At 46.5% G+C, this 16,043-nt stretch overlaps 1 protein-coding gene across 3 annotated transcripts in view; it reads left to right on the forward strand.

The window, feature by feature from the left end:
- CALN1 (calneuron 1) overlaps nucleotides 1-16,043 on the forward strand; it is a 414,925-nt gene that overhangs the window by 78,523 nt on the left and 320,359 nt on the right. Inside the window, exon 1 of one of the 3 annotated variants that reach the window (XM_059693383.1) lies at nucleotides 10,150-10,925. The exons of the other annotated variants lie outside the window; for them this stretch is intronic. The gene's annotated coding sequence lies outside the window, so the exon portion shown is untranslated. Of the gene's footprint in view, nucleotides 1-10,149; nucleotides 10,926-16,043 lie in introns of those variants that run through there. 3 annotated transcript variants of the gene reach the window in all.

The raw sequence follows: 16,043 nt of genomic DNA on the forward strand, positions 1-16,043 counted from the left end.
AAAGAATAGTGTCCGATGAGCACAGAGAGGTCCTGGACCAGGCCATGGGGCTGGGGGCGGGGGGTTGGGGGGGTCATTGTCCATGGGAGAATTTGGCTATTTTTCCTGAGAGCAAAGGAAGTGTGTTTTATAGATGGAGTGATGCCTTTGAAAAAAGCATTCAGCCAGAGCGTGGTGGCTGAGAGACCCATCAGTCAGCCTCAGTGAGGCTGGTAGAGAGGGGTGACTGCTTGGTTACAGTGCTCTACTGGCAGTCAGAGAGGTCAACAAACCGAGAAATGTGTACGATACAAAACTAACGTGACTCTCGGTGATGGAAATAGTCCATATCTTGATTGTGAGGTGGTCACATGGGTGCATTTCTCCCGAAATGATCAAATACCCCAAATAAGATCCAGGCACCTCACTTGTATGTAAATTTTACCTAAAAACAGTGCCCTATCAAGTGAGAAAGACAGGTGCAAAACAATATATATGGTGCGGGGTTGTCCGTATACAGAAGCAGCACCATCTGGACAATAGCTCTGGGCGGACACAGAAGATAACAATAGTGCTTCCCGATGGAGCAGAGCCAAGTATATGAAAGACAGAGGTGCTGGCGGTGTTTTACTCAGTATTGTTTTTACTTTGGGGCCTTGAACCATGTGAGGGGCCTTGGAGATGCATTGGGTATGGGGTCAGGGAAGAGAAAGGTGCCAAGAATGACTCCAAAGTGGTCTGGCCTCCAAAATAGAGGGTTGTGCCAATTATTGAACTAAAGGTACAAATGAAAGGTATCAGGTCTGGTGCAGAATAGCTGGGAAGTTGGAGGGGTGGGGGGTTATGACCCTAAGCACAGAAGAGGGATTGGCCTGAGGCAGGAAGAGATGGGCCTTCACTGGGGAAGGAGGACAGGATACGTGGCCATGAAGGTGGCAGGCTTGTATGGAGGGGCGCAATGAACATTACTTTTCCATATAGCTTTGTTGACTTTGCCACTGCTGACAAATTGAGAGGGAACAATAAGTTGCACTTTTTTCTCCCTTTAGTTGAAATTGCTTCGAGTGCTGGGGTCAGGCAGATGGGGATCAAAAGGCCAGCTTTGTTGTACTGCGCTTGGAATTAGGTAATTTACCACCTGGCCGGTCACTGCAAGTGAGGGACACAAGCGAGCCTGAAGCCAAACAGTGTCCTGGCAGGCGGAACAGCCCACGGGAGAGCTGGAGAGGCTGGGCTACCAGTCCTTTCCCTTCTTCCAAATTCACCGATTAGAGAAGTGAGTGAGGAAGCGGTGCTACGCTAATTGATATGGCTCCACGTGGAAACATGAAATCCAAGTAAAGCAGATTCCCTACCACCAACTTGCCCTTCAGTATTCCCAGAAACATGTCTATCTCTCTACACTTCCTACCAAAATTGGGTGTTATGAATACTTTAAAATTTTATCTATTGATTGGGCTAAAAACACAATTCATTATGGAGATATTTTTCAACTACAGTTGCCTGGGGCTCACTGTTATAGATTCTGAGTCAGTTGGGTTGGCATGACTCTCAAATGTGCATTTAAAAAATTCAAAAATCTCATTCCTGGTGATCCTGGTAGATAGTTAACATTGAAGAAGCTCTGACATTGTATTGGGTTTGGGTGGGTGGGTGCTGTCAGCAAATGCTTCTCTCTACCTTTGGTTAGAAAATGGCTTTTTTCCCTAATCTAATCCCTCCCTTTCCAATCAAAAAGCTGGGGTTCATTAACCTTGGCGGTGGTGGGGCACAGGGTCCCTCCCCAGCCTCTGCTCCGGAGCTGATCTGAGGTGAAGGGGAAGCCTGGCTCTCTCTGGGGCCCTCACTCCAGATCTCTGCTGTCGCGCGGGGTGGGGACGCTGTTAGGGAGGCTGCTTGGCCTACAGCGCTGTGCTGGGTCTCCATCTCAGGAAACGTGCTCAACCTCCAGCATCCGATTTCATTTGGGTTCAAGCTGTGCTATGTCTGGCAAGGACTCCTCACCATTTGTAGGAAAAGGTTAAAGTTGTCCGCAGTCTCAGAATAGTTTTCATTTTAATTGTTAGTGCCTTTGTTGATTTTTGTAGGTTTCATGGAGGAGGCTTTAAAAATGTCTACTTATTTTGCCATATTTCCTGGAACGCCCTCCTTTCTTCCCTGAATTAAAAAAAAAAAAAAAAAAAAAAAAAAGCTCAGAAGTGTTTATGCTGAAAAACAGAAATTTCTAGCTCCAGGCTCTCTCTCCCGCCCCGAGGCAACTGTGTTTAAACAGTTGTTTCAATATGCGCAGATTCAATAATATGCTCAGACATTTTTCTTAATTTATAGATTTTAGTTACTATATTTTGATTCTCTTATATTTTTATTTCTGTTCTATTTTTAGATCTTTTATTATTTATTGGATCAGTCAGATTGGGCTAGCTAGGCTGTTTCTAATTCTATTTACTATTTTGCTTTATATATTTTGAGCATATGCAATTAGGTATATCTAACTAGAGATATCTTCCTGGGAGATTGACACTTTTATCATTATGAAGTGTCATTCTTTATCTTTAGTAAAACCTCTTTACCTTAAAATTCACTCTGTTGGAAGGAAACCAGACTTTTGGTGGTGAGCATGCAATAGAGTATTCAGATCTTGAATTATAATGTTGTATACCTGAAATGTATATGTTGTTATTTAATTTTAAAAAAGAGTATGCCATAAACCAAAGATTTTAATTAATTCAATTCTGTGCCTCTTCAATCTATAAACAAACACACAAACAAACAAACAAACAAACAGTAAACCAATAGAAATGGAGACTTAGAGGCCCCAGCTTTCACATTTCCTCCCTGATCTTTTCCATCAAGCTAGATCTCTATTTGTATTATTAAAAGATGCAAATTAAGTTCACTGTTGAGACAAATAGGGGACATTTTTTACTGTGTTTGATATTAGTACACTTCTGCCAGCTTTCTTTCAGTTAGTGTTTGCATATACCACCCTTTCATGTTTGAAAATCCTCATATTTAAAGTATGAATTATAAGCAAAATCTAGTAGGACATTTGTATATTCATATCTCATTCAACAATCTTTGTCTTGAATACTGAATATAGTTACTGATTTATTTGGATTTCAATTTAAAATCTTACTATTTACTTTCCATTCATCTCATCTGTTATATGTTCCCTTTTTACTCCTTTCTTCCTTTTTGTGGAATTAAGTATTTTTATTATTACTTTTCCCTCTTACTAGTTATATGTTCTTTTATTATTCTTTTATTGACTACCCTAGAGGTTGCCACATGTATCCTTGACCCACTGGCATATACCCTAAGTTAGTATATTTATTGCTTTGATACGATGCAAGGACCTGGGAAAAGTTTAACTCAACATTTACTTCACTTCCACCTTTTGTATGATTGTTGTTATGTGTGTGTGTTTTAATCCTCACCTGAGGGTATGATATTTTTTTAATGCCTTTTTTTTTAGAGAGAGAAAGTAAAGGAGAGGGAAAGGGAGAGAGAGAGGGAGGGGGAAAAAGATGGGGGGGAGAGAGAGAGAGAGAGAGAGAGAGAGAGAGAGAGAGAGAGAGGAGAGAGAAACATCAATGGGTTGCCGCCTGTATGTGCTCTGACTGGGGACTGAACCTATAGCCTGGGTATGTGCTCTGACTGGGAATTGAACCTATGACCCTTTGGTGCATGGGATGATGCTCTAGTCTAACCACTGAGCAATGCTTGCCAGGGCAACAGTGTTTTGTAGTTTTTAGTATACAGGTCTTGCCCTCGTTAAACTTATTCCTAATATTTCATGTTTTTGATACTATTGAGAATGGTGCTAGTTTTCAAATTTCATATTCCAATTGCTTACTTTTGGTATTGATCTTTTATTCCACGACCTGGCTAAAGTCACTTACTATTTCTAAGAGCTTTCATTTATAGATTCCTTAAGATTTTCTACATAATCATGTTGATTTTGAATGAAAACAGTTTTACTTTTTTCTTACCAACATATATGCACTTTACTTCTTTTAATTGCCTTATTTCACTGTTGGAGTTCCCAACAAATGTTCAGTCGAAGCCCTGGTCCTGATTTTACAGGGAGAGCGTTCCATCTTTGACCACTGGGTGTGATGCTGCTGTAAGCGCTTTGTAGGTGTTCTTTATCGAGTGCCCTTCTAGTCCTGCTTCCTAAGAGTGTTTATGATGAACAGGTGTGGAATTTTGTTCAGTGCTCTTCGTGCATGCATTCAGATGAGCATGATTTTTTTCTTCTCTGAGTATGATAAATTACGCAGATTCATTTTTAAAAAAATTTAAACCACCTTTGTTTCCCTGGGAAAACTTCAAATTTTAAGATATCTTATCCTTTTTATGCATTGCTGGGTTTGGTTTGCTAATATACTGTTAAGGCTTTTGCATTTATATCCATTTTCTTTTCTTGTAAAAATTATTTGATTTTGGTAACAGGGTAACATTGGCCTCATAAAGTGATGAGACATGTCATCCTCTATTTTATGAAAGATTTTTTTAAAAGATTGGTGGTGGTTCTTCATTAAATGATTGTTAGGATTCACCAGAAAAGTCATCTGGGCATAAAGGGATTTCTTTTTGTTTTTGAAAGGAGATTATTAATTAATTTCTTTAAGAGATATAAAGTTATTCAGATTTTCTATCTCTTCTTGGATGTTTTATCAATTTATATTTTTAAAGGAGTTTTTCTATTTTACATGTTTTCAAATTTATTGGCATAAAGTTGTTTGTAATATTCCTTTGTTATTTGTAGTGTCTTAAGGATCTATAATGCATAATCATCATGCATAATATTGGTAATTTTGTTTTCTTCATATTTTAGAATCAGGTTATATAGAGATCTATCCATTATGTTGACATTTCCATTATTTTCTTTCTATTGTTTGTCCATTTTCTATTTCACTGATTTCTGCTGTTATCTTTATTTTTTCCTTCTTTCTATTTTCTTTGGGTTTAATTGCTTCTCCCCTGCCCCCAGCTTTTTAAAGTCAAATTTTAGAATATTTGTTTTAAACTTTTCATCTTTTTCTAAAGTAAGCACTTAAGCTTCAATTTTTTTCTTTAAGCATTGTTGTAGCTATATCCCACAAATTTTAAAATATTGTGTTTTTATTTTATGTGGTTCAAAATATTTTCAAACTTCCTCTGTGATTTATTCTTTGACTTATGCTTTATGTAAAACTGTGTTTTATTTATAAAATATTTGAGAATTTTCTAGGTATCTTATTGTTATTGATTTCTAATAGATTTCTCTTGTGGTCAGAGACTATTCTGTATGATCTCAATACTTTACAATATATTGAGAATCCATCTGTGGCCCAACATATGCGCTATATTTTATGAATATTCCATGTGTACTTGAAAAGGTTGTATGTCTTGCAGTTATTGATGAAGTAATCTATATATTCAATTTAGTCAAGTTATTTGCCAGTGTTCCACAAGTCTTCTCTGTTTTTTTAATGTTTTGTCTATTCTGAGAGAATTGTGTTAAAATCCACTATATTTATGGATTTGTTGTTTTCTTCATGTATTGTGCTTCATGTATTTTTTTAAAAATTATCTTTAATTGGTGAAAGTATTACAGATTTTAAAGCTTTATTAGGAATATATTTGGGTTGTTATATTTTCTCAATGAATTGAGCTTTTGTCATTATGTATTAACCCTATTTTTTTCTGGAAATCTATATATATAAAAGCCTAAGTGACTGAACGACTGAACAACCAAAGGACCAGTTCTGGTTGCTATGATGTGCACTGACCACCAGGGGGCAGATGCTCAACACAGGAGCGGCCCCCTGGTGGTCAGTGTGCTCCCACAGCGGGAGCACCACTCAGCTGACTGATGGGTGCCAGACACCAGGCTCAAGGCTGGCAAGTGCAGCTGCACCATGTGAGCCTCTCCTGCCTCCGTGGCAGCACTACCAAGCAGTGGTGGTGGCAGGCGCAGCAGGGCTGGGGTGAGCGGGAGCAGCAAGGCCACCAGCCTGGCCTCTGACTCCTCCCCAGCACACTCCGACATCCCCTGAGGGGTCCTGGATTGCGAGAGGGCACAGGCCAGGCTGAGGGACCTCACCAGTGCACGAATCTGTGCCACTGGGCCTCTAGTATATATCACCCGAGGATATTTTTTCCTTTGATTTTTTAGAGAGAGTGAAAGGAGAGAGGGAGGGAGAGAGAGACACACACCCACTCACACACATCGATTGGTCGTCTTCTACACATGTCCTGACCAGGGCCAGGGATCAAACCTGCAACCCAGGTATATGCCCTTGACTGGGAACCAAACCTACTACCCTTAGGTGTGTAGGCTGATGCTCTAACCACTTAGCAACACTTGCCAGGGCTTGTGGCCATATTTAATTCATCATAGTAAAAAAGTTATTTACATTCTTCTAACATGAAAACAAACACAGAAACACCCCAAAACCTCAAAAATTCTCATCTCCTTGTTGAACCAGGCTCAGGCTTGAAGTCCTGGATCTGCTCATCTAAAGCAGGTTCAGGGGATGAGTCTCCCTGGGTAAAATTCTTCTCAATACGAAGGTTTGTAAGCTAAAGAGATGATTTATCTCCTCCCTCCTCTTCCCTAAACACCCAACATACACCAGTGAAGCAAAAATATAATTACTATATTAGACACCCTATTCAGTAATGGAGGGTATGGGTGGTATTTCTTGTAGCAGTCACTGGTTCATAGCAATTTTGAAATCCATCTTGGAAATGTCATCAGTTCCTTAATTAGGGCCTAGTCCTGCTTCTTGGGAATGATTCTTGGCATCACCTTTTGGGCTCTTGGTTCCACTATCTGAGTCATTCACCCTCTCCCATTAGAAACGGCCCCTGTTCACAGCCTGTTTATTGCCTCTTAGATTGGGGATTCGAAGGCCTCCTTTCATTTTGTACTGTCTCTGTCCCTTCACTCCCAAACTAGTATACTTTCTTTAAAAACATTGAAGGCAGCCTGTGATTCAAATTATAATTCCCCCATTAGACAAAAGCCATACTTACAAATCTCTTTAAGAATAGGCCCTTCTGTATCTTTAGCCCCCATGAGGCTGCTGAGGGACTATGTCTCTAAATTCCTTGGAAGCCCTTTGGGCATGCTCTCAAAGATGTGTGATGTCTTAACAAAGGATCCGATAGCTGCATCTTTACACAGAGATCCCATGTTACTGCTCTGGATGTGAAGTTTTTGCTTGCAGATGCTAGAATTAGAAAGTTATTCCTTCTAACCCAGAGAGTCCTGGTTCTCTCTATTTCCTCTAAGTTCTACTAAAAAAAAACAAAGAAGTTTCTTCTTTAACACATCTCCACTTGTCTTTTAGCACAGGCAACTAGAAAAACACCGTTTGCACTTTCTCATTCATCCTGGAACTCTCCCCAGTCAGATCCATGAGTTCATGAGGGATCCTTTTCATTTGTCCCATAATGAGAGGCAACAGTTTTGCTAACTGTCCTACCAGTATGTGACTCAGGTGCTCTTTTCTCCAGCACCCATGAGCAGTTTTCTTGGTGTTCTTCAAGTCCCTGCCAAGAGTCTTCTGTCATCTTGCAGCTTTCAATAAGGCTCTTTCAAGAAACTTCTAGCTTTTCCCCAGTGTCCAATCTCAAAACCATGTTTGAAGTTTTTGTTACAGCAGCACTCTACTTCCAGATACCAAATTTTGTTCTGGTTATCTGTTGCTGCCTAACAACATTCTAAACCTCTTGTCTCAAAGTAGAGAATGTGTATTGGAAAGAACTCAAAGCATTCTATCCTCTGTATTTAGTGGGCTACATGAAAAACGTTACTCTCTCACATATGCTTGCCCACATGATTTTTCTTTTTTCTGCCTATTTCTGTTCAGAATATAACACACCACTTCATCACTCTCTACCCTTGGCTGTCTTGGAAGTAGATTTATTTACTGAAGGCAAAACAAAAGAATGAAGGTTAGGGGAACAGAAGAGGTAGAGGCAGGAATGACTTTGGCCATGCCAGAAAATTATTACTGTGTGGTAAGGTAGCTATTTGTCCAGGTGTCTGATTTGTGTACCTCTGAGTCCCAAAGCTAGAGGCAGGTGGTTGAACAAAGTTAATTTCTAGCTGTCTTATGGAGGACTGAATTTTTCTGGGTTGGAGAGACTACTTATGCTAAATCCAGTTGCAAATGTATAATAAAGGGACACCCCCCCCCATTTTGTTTTATGATGACTTGAGCTTCCATTCTTAAAATTGGTACAAGATTGTCTTTGGCATTTTAATAAGAAGGAGTTGACGCATTTTGACCCTTAATTAATGTATATTGAACAAAGAATAAAAGTTAAAGCAAGAATACCAGGGCCTGTGAACCTGCAACTCCCTTAACATGGAAGTCTCAAAATCATCATATTTGGTGAGGGCCAGGAAACTCGATTTGGCATTCTCACCAAAGTTTGACACCTGACTTCTTTAGTTCTTGAGGTCTCTTGAGCTTAGTATCCTTGATCTCCGCCCCCCCCCCCCCGCCCCCCGCCCCCAGGTAATCTCTTTGATATGTGTCAATTACTCACCAATAATGCCAACATTTATTGAAAGCTTACATTATGCCTGGAACTGAGTTAGCTGAGGGAACTGCTATTCATGTTGTCACATTGAATCACAACAACCATGGGGGTTAAATACCATAATTATTCCCATTTTACAGATGAGAACAGTTGAGATTTAGAGAGAACAAACAACTTGCCCAAATTCACACAGGCAGTAAGTGAGAGCAGAGAGCTTCTGCCCGATGTGTCCCACCCTGGTTAAATGGTGACCTTCACATTCTACCATGTGTGTATATAGACTTGCAAGGGGCTTTGGTGACACAGTTGCCATCCAGAAAGCGACAAACAATTGCGTACATAAGCCACAGATTGTTAGAAGATGCAGCTTTCATCCAAACTAAGAGATCAGAGGGAAAGATCATATTGAGACCCCACCCACTCTCTCAATTCATCTGCCCACGATCCCTCATGGAAACCCCTGGAAATGCCTTCTATGCACATCTCTGAACTATGTCCATAAGACTCAGCCAGTGGCTCAAAAGGTTATGAGATAACTTGGGGAGTAGGGCTGGTACAAGAAAAAATAGTAATAATACAGGGTAGCAAATACTAAATGACAAAGGTGTGATACAAGGAGTACTGTGGGGACTCAGGAACCACTCCCAGGCTGCACGCCAGGGAGCGCAGATAAGGAGGGGACGCTGATGAACTTGTGCCACTGGCTGGCAGTGCCAGTGTCCACACTTCCTCGGCAGCTATACCAGCAGGCAGAGAGGTGATGGCTGAGCTGTTTGCATGAGATGCTCGTGGCAGTATTGCCTGCTTTGTTTCCGATTGGTGTAAGAATTGTTATGCTGTAGCTTTTCTTTGATTCTGCGAATGGGAGTCGTTTGAGCTGGTGAGCAGTCATTCTGCCACCTAGAGCAGGCAAGACACGGGAGACCCTGGAAAGAAGAGTGCTGTAAGGAAAGAGCATCCTGCTCCCGCCAGGTGGGTGTCCCTTCTGCCTTGGCACTCTCAGGGAGGAGCAGAAAGGAACGGGCAGGCTTCTGACTTTGTCTGTGGGACAGTCTGAGAACCATCTTGCTATTTTTTATTTTCATTTTTACTTGCAACACAAACATTCGCTTCACGGTGCATTCTGTCAGCTTCTGGGCACATGAGAGGTAGGCGGGTGGGGACCGGGGAAGGTGACTGGAGACTCTTAAGCAACTATGTGATCCGTTAGGCATGGGGCAGAAGAGAAAAAGGGGTCTGTCTGCGAATGGACTTGACAGAGGTCAGCGCCCTGCAGGTTTCAGATAGTCTTTAAGATTTCTAGCTTACACCTGTGTCCAAGCGCCCTCTTCCTCTCCTCAAATCTATTTGACCTTGGGGGTTGACGGGCAGTGGCCCAAAACGTGCCTCCCTAGAGAGTGGGGGTGGGCAAGCAGAAGAGCTTCCACCTCCTCCACCCCTTTCTGCAGCCGGCGAAGACGCAGGTGTGATTGTGGCCCAGGGGTGTGGGCACCGGGGATGAATTGGTTAAGGTGGGGGGCGCCGGGGTGAGTCGTCCAATACAGAAGAACAGCAGTTTGCCAGAGTGAACGTGGGCAGCTTCTTTGGGTAGGAAAGGAAGGAGGACCGTCTGCCAAGCTCCAGCTCGCCCCCCGCGTGTGCCTGTGTGTGCGCGCGCGAGTGTGAGTGCGCGCGCGCCAAGGCGTTCCTCAGGTTGCGCTGCCTGGATACCAAGGGAGCTTCGTTATTGGCAAGGCGACGGAGTGGGGGTGGGGGCTCCCCGACCCTCGGGGAAGCGCGGCGCGGGCTGCCGAGCCGAGCCGTGAATACCGGCTTCCAGCGCGCGCTAAGGCAGACTGGGGCGGGCGCTGCGGGCGGCCTCCAGGCCCCGGGGGGCTCGCCGGGGAGGAGCTGGGGAGGAGGCCGAAGCTGCATGGAGTTTCTAGGGCGCGCAACTCCGGCGGGGCCTCGGCCACTGGGCTCCCGGGCGCTGCGAGGCAGCCGCGCACATGGGCTGAGCCCGCGCGCTGGGGCTCGGCACGGCCAGCGGGAGCGGGAGGGGTAGAGGAGCGCGCCGTGCAGGGTGCGGGGCACACGAGCCCCAGACGGGAGCCGAAGACAAGGACAGGGAGGCACGCGCCCACATAGTGCTCCAAGCCGACGAGGGACTCGCGCTGGCTCGGCGCGCGCTTGGGGAGCGGCCTGGGGCGCCGTGGGAGCCGGCGGCAGCGAGGATGCCGGCGCGGGGACGCGGCCGCGGGCTGGGTGTGTGAGTGTGCGGCCAGAGCTGCCCGCCGGCGCCCGCATCCGCGCCGCCCCCTCCCTGCGGGCCTCTGAGGGCGCCCCCAGCTCCGCGCCTCCGCGCCTCGGAACCCGGGCTTCAGGGCTGTGGGCCCGCGCGGCCGGTCCTGGCCCTGCGAGAGGTGAGTGCCACCACCCGTTCGCCCCCTCTCCTCGTCTCCTGCCCTCGCCTTCCCCGGCGATCTCACCCCTCTCCACGGTGCGCAAAGCCCGCGGCTGGCTCGGGCCCCTCTCCCCGAAGTGGGCGGGCGGGCAGGCGGGCAGGTGGCCGACAATGCCTCCATACCTGTTGGCCCGGGCAGAGGGCATCCCAGCTCGCCGGAGCCACCTTGCTCTCCTCCCTTGGGGTGGCTCCTGGACGCCGCCCGGGGGCGTGGGGCTGGGCAAGGGCCATGGGTGTCCCACTTGGGTGTCCCGGAACTGTGCGGGCTGTAGGTTGGGGGCCAGGCGCCAGGGCGGAGGGAAGGGACGGGAGGGCAGGGAATCCGAACCGCAGCCCAGGTGGGAGGGCAGCACGGCTTCCAGGTCTCTCCGGGAAGCCGGGAGTCATGGCGATCAGGCGAAGCGGGAGGCGGGGGGCAGGCTTCCCTCCACCGCCAGCTCCTAGCGCGGGCTGCTCCCCTGCCTGGGCGCACGCTCCTCGCCTCCACCCGATCGGGTCCGGGCCCTGCGGAGTTCGGGATAACCGGGGAGGCCTCTGGCAGCCCAGACCGGGACCTGCTGACGCTCAGCTGGCCCCTGGGCACCAAGCAGCTCCGTGGGTCCGGCGCCTGGGCAGCGGCAGGCGCCGGCTCTCAGGGTAGTTTGGGCTGAAACTCGTGTCCCAGCCTCCCCGGACTGGCGCCACAGGGAGTGAACTTCCTCAGACTTGGCCCGAGGGCTCCCAGGCAGCAGCAGGTAGTTCTGGGGCCGGGCTGGGGGCCAGGGCGAGCCGGGACCGCCTCTCACCTGCGGGACGGTGGTGCGGAGGATGGATCCAGGGTTCGCTGATTTGTTTCGCCTCGGAGGCGCCAGCCACGTGCGCCCTCTGCCCCCGCCCCGCCCGCCGTGGCGCTTGCACAGCTCTTTTTGGTTTGGGGATGAGTGTGTGGGGAAGGCGCCTTCCTTGCCGTTGCCCAGGTTCCGGTTCTCAGCCCAGGTGAAACGGCAACTGCAGTTCCTTGGGTGCCAAGACCGGGGCGCCATCCCAGCCGCTGAGCCTATGTGTTCCCAGAAAAAGGAGACTTAACCTGGGCTCAGGGAATAGGGGCTCCTTGCTGACTGTGTGTGGCTATGTTGGGTCGCGAAGTCTGACTAGTTGTAATAATAATTACATTCTAGAGTGGATAAGAGCGGCCTCATGATAGAGGTGAGGTGACCTCTAGAAGGGTGAAATTTCTGCCCTCTGTATGTCCAGACACACCCAGCGTCTGTGCAAATGGGAACACTCTTAACTCTTAGGATTTCCACATTTTGCTTCTTTAACTGCTGACTTTTAGTAAAAAAAGATAAACTCTTTTTCAAGTCAGGCATCAGAGCTTTGGAAAGGGTTTTAAAGCCATTTGGTGTGAAATTGTCTGGAGGCTAGAGCAGGACAGGGTTTTTTTTTTTTTTTTTTTTTTTTTTTTTTTTTTTCTTTTTCAAATCAAAGCCTGACTGCAGCTCTCCTTGGCTTGCTGGTGGTTTTAATTTCATTTTTTTTTTGGGGGGGGGGGTGAGGAGGAGTGTTGATGGAGCCCCAATTTTATTTATCTGAGGCTTTGACTGAAGCCTAGATGGCAAGTGAGACCTCCCTCCCCCGTGCTTGCAGCTCTGTTGTGGCACCCAGTCAGGATTCATTCCTGGGCTCCAGAGCTGCACAGCCAGCGCTGCTAGTCCCTTAGGCAGTTGGTGGTGGCCCTGATGAGTGCCCCGTGGATGCTCTGGGCTGCGTTCCCCCAGCAGCAGGGCCCTCCTTTCTGAGTTCACTGCAGACCTGTGGGTTTTTCATGGCACCAGCTGCCTGGAGAACAGCGATGTTTACTGAGAAGCTGGTCTAGGACACTGACATTGGTTACTGGATATATCCAAGAGGAGTAATGAAAACAAAACTCGTAGGAAACCCAATCCCTAGGCTATTTTATTGGAGGAGCGCTAAATCCTCTTAGAACGATCACCTTTCTCTGAACTCGGAATGTAACTATTGCCAGTAATCAGGCCTTCGGTGAGGGTCAGAGTAAGGGCTTTTTAGAAAGAAAATAATTTAATTCAGCTGGTTCTGTGGAGAAACTGATGGGCATGACTTGATGAAGACACACCACTCTATGGGGAGGTGGGGATTGGCATGCAATGAGGGTGTGTGTGTGTGTGTGTGTGTGTGTGTATGACAGCTGCTTGGTTGACTTGAACATTTATCTCCACGGTGGGAGGACTCTGATTAGTGCTTAATACTGGGGAGTGTTGGGCTCCAGTCTAGACATTTCTTTTCCGCAGAGAGTGGACAGTGTGCTCCGAGGCCACCAGCCAGCGAGAGAGGTTTCTGTGCACTGGTACTTATGCCTGCAGTCCAGGCTTTGCCAGCCCAGTCCACCACTGGCCGCCCATGCCGTACTCTTGGGTGGCAGGAAGGCCGCTAGTTCTTATGCTGAGAGGAATTCTCCTGGCTCTGATAGAACTTTGGACGTTTCAGGTCTTTGAAGACACTCTTTATTCAGAGTTCGGAGCCTCTGCTTGCTGCAGGACACTGTCACACATCTGAGCTCACATAATCCTCATTGTTCATATTTGGAAAGGGATGCCAAGGGAGGTTAGGTTCAATAACTTTCCTGGGGCTGCGTAGCTGGTGGGGAAGAGGCAGGGTTATGGTTTGATTCTAAGAGGCTGGGCTTTCTGATTCTAAGTCCCTGGGTCTTTCCACACTGCTGCTTATGATCCGAAGGGTAGTTTAGTCACCTTTGACCTTTGGCGCCTCTTTCAGAGTCAGACCCATAGTGGGTGCCCTGTCTGTGTTTGCTGAGTGGGTCTAGGTCAGCGTCTCACTCCTCATTCCTGATGAGGAAGCTCACACTCCGGAGGGGCTGGACTTCTGTGCAGTGGTCAGGGGAGAAGGCCCTGCCCTCCCGGGGGGCCCATGTCCCAGCCTCGGGAGGGGCAAGGCCAGGTTTGGTTTGATTGTGGGCTGCTTGTTTGTTTGCATGCTCCCTGTCAGCGTGCTCACATTAGCGTGGGGTGGGTGGCATCTTTGCCCTTCACTGGAGACTTAAACTAATGTAGTCAGAGTGTCTGAAATATCCTTTTATGATGAAAAGGCAGCGCAGTGAACAATAGCCTCCGATTCCTGTTAAAAACCGTGCGCCCTGGCTCTCAAGCGATGAAACCGTCTTCCGGATGGGCAGAGCCTAGACCAGTGATGGCGAACCTTTTGAGCTCGGCGTGTCAGCATTTTGGAAAACCCTACCTTAACTCTGGTGCCGTGTCACATATAGAAATGTTTTGATATTTGCCACCATAGTAAAACAAAGATTTATATTTTTGGTATTTATTTTACATATTTAAATGCCATTTAACAAAGAAAAATCAACCAAAAAAATGAGTTCGCATGTCACCTCTGACATGCGTGTCATAGGTTCTCCATCACTGGCCTAGACTGATCCCTCCGTCACTCAGTTTCAGGGTAATTCTGAATGTGGTTAGAAAGACGGAAAATGAAAACACAGTGGTTGCATCCGACCTGTGGTTTTCAAAGTGAATTGTGATTTTAATCACTTGAACAAAACCATCTATTAAGTGGTAAGTTAATGTATTATCTAACAAAATGTATTCAGTGCCTGTATGTGGTATGGATATTGAGATAAATATGACACAGAACCTGTCATAAAAAATTCACAGGTGAGTGGGGAAGGCAGACCATGTATCAGGGGCACACATTTGTGGTCAGAGACAGCAGGCAGCTAGCCTAGGATGGAAGTGATGTCTGAGCTGAGCTTAAAGGGTGATTAGGAAATGGTCAGCCTTAAATAGGTATTCCATGCAGAGGACCGAGGGTAGGCACAGGGAGAGAGGTAAGAAAACATATAGAAAATATGGGGAAGCAGCTGGTAGTTTGGAGTTCCTGGAGCTTACAGGTCGAGGCAGAGAGTGACGAGAGAAGAAGCTGGAATGATAGATGGAGGTCTTTGGTCAGGACTGGAGGTTCCACATTTCTCCATTAGGTGATGGGCAGCATGGTCAGATTTGAATTTTAGGTAAGACTTGTTGGGGACCTTGTAGAGAATGGATTTGGCAGAAAGACCAGCGGAGTGGATACCAGTGAGGTGGCTAGTGCTGAGGCCATGTGGGGTTGTGGAGCAGAAGAGATGGATTGGGCAAATGTTTAGGACAGCGGTTCTCAACCTGTGGGTTGCGACCCCTTTGGCGGTCGAACGACCCTTTCACAGGGGTCGCCTAAGACCATCCTGCATATCAGATATTTACATTACGATTCATAACAGTAACAACATTACAGTTAGGAAGTGGCAACAAAAATTTTATGGTTGGGTCACCACATGAGGAACGGTATTTAAAGGGCCAGAAGGTTGAGAACCACTGGTTTAGGAGAATTCTCAGAGTTCCTGGGTTGCAAGCAACAGAAACCAACTCTGTATAACAGCTAACCCAAAGAGAATGTATTAGCAGTATTGATGGGAACTCGCAGGACTGAAGACACACCTGAAAAGCCAGGTTTGGAGCAGACAGGAGTTAGGCAGAGGGGATATTGGTGGCGGGAATGGCCCATGGTTTCTCTAGGGTGATAGTATGGAAGCAAATGATCTCCAGCCTTTTCCTCCTCCTCTTCCTCCTCCATCATCATCATCATCATCATCATCATCATCATCATCATCATCATCTCATATTCTTCTGTTACATTCAAATGCACAGAGGAAATGTCCACTTGGCATAGCTTTGGGTCTTCATGCTTAGTAGCAGTTTTCTGAAATATCATTGGAATGGGGAGAGGTAGTTTTCTGAAAGACACAAATGATCCTGTGAAAACACGGCGACCTAGAAGAAGTTGGGCATGTCTTCCACAGGAAGGGATATTGGTGAGACTTCTTGATTAATTGATGTAGTAGTAGGAGAAAGGGAAGGGTACAGCGTGACTACTGGGTTTCTGATTTAGGTAATGAGGTGGATTAAAAAAAAATGAAACTGTGGCTAAGACTAAACAGCTCACTTTTTCCCCCACTGGCAGGGCTATGGGCAGCATTGTCTGATCAGTCTGCCTGAGAAGGTGATGACCTATT

The sequence above is a fragment of the Myotis daubentonii genome, chromosome 4, assembly GCF_963259705.1.
Source record: "Myotis daubentonii chromosome 4, mMyoDau2.1, whole genome shotgun sequence".
NCBI classification, from domain to species: Eukaryota; Metazoa; Chordata; class Mammalia; order Chiroptera; family Vespertilionidae; genus Myotis; species Myotis daubentonii.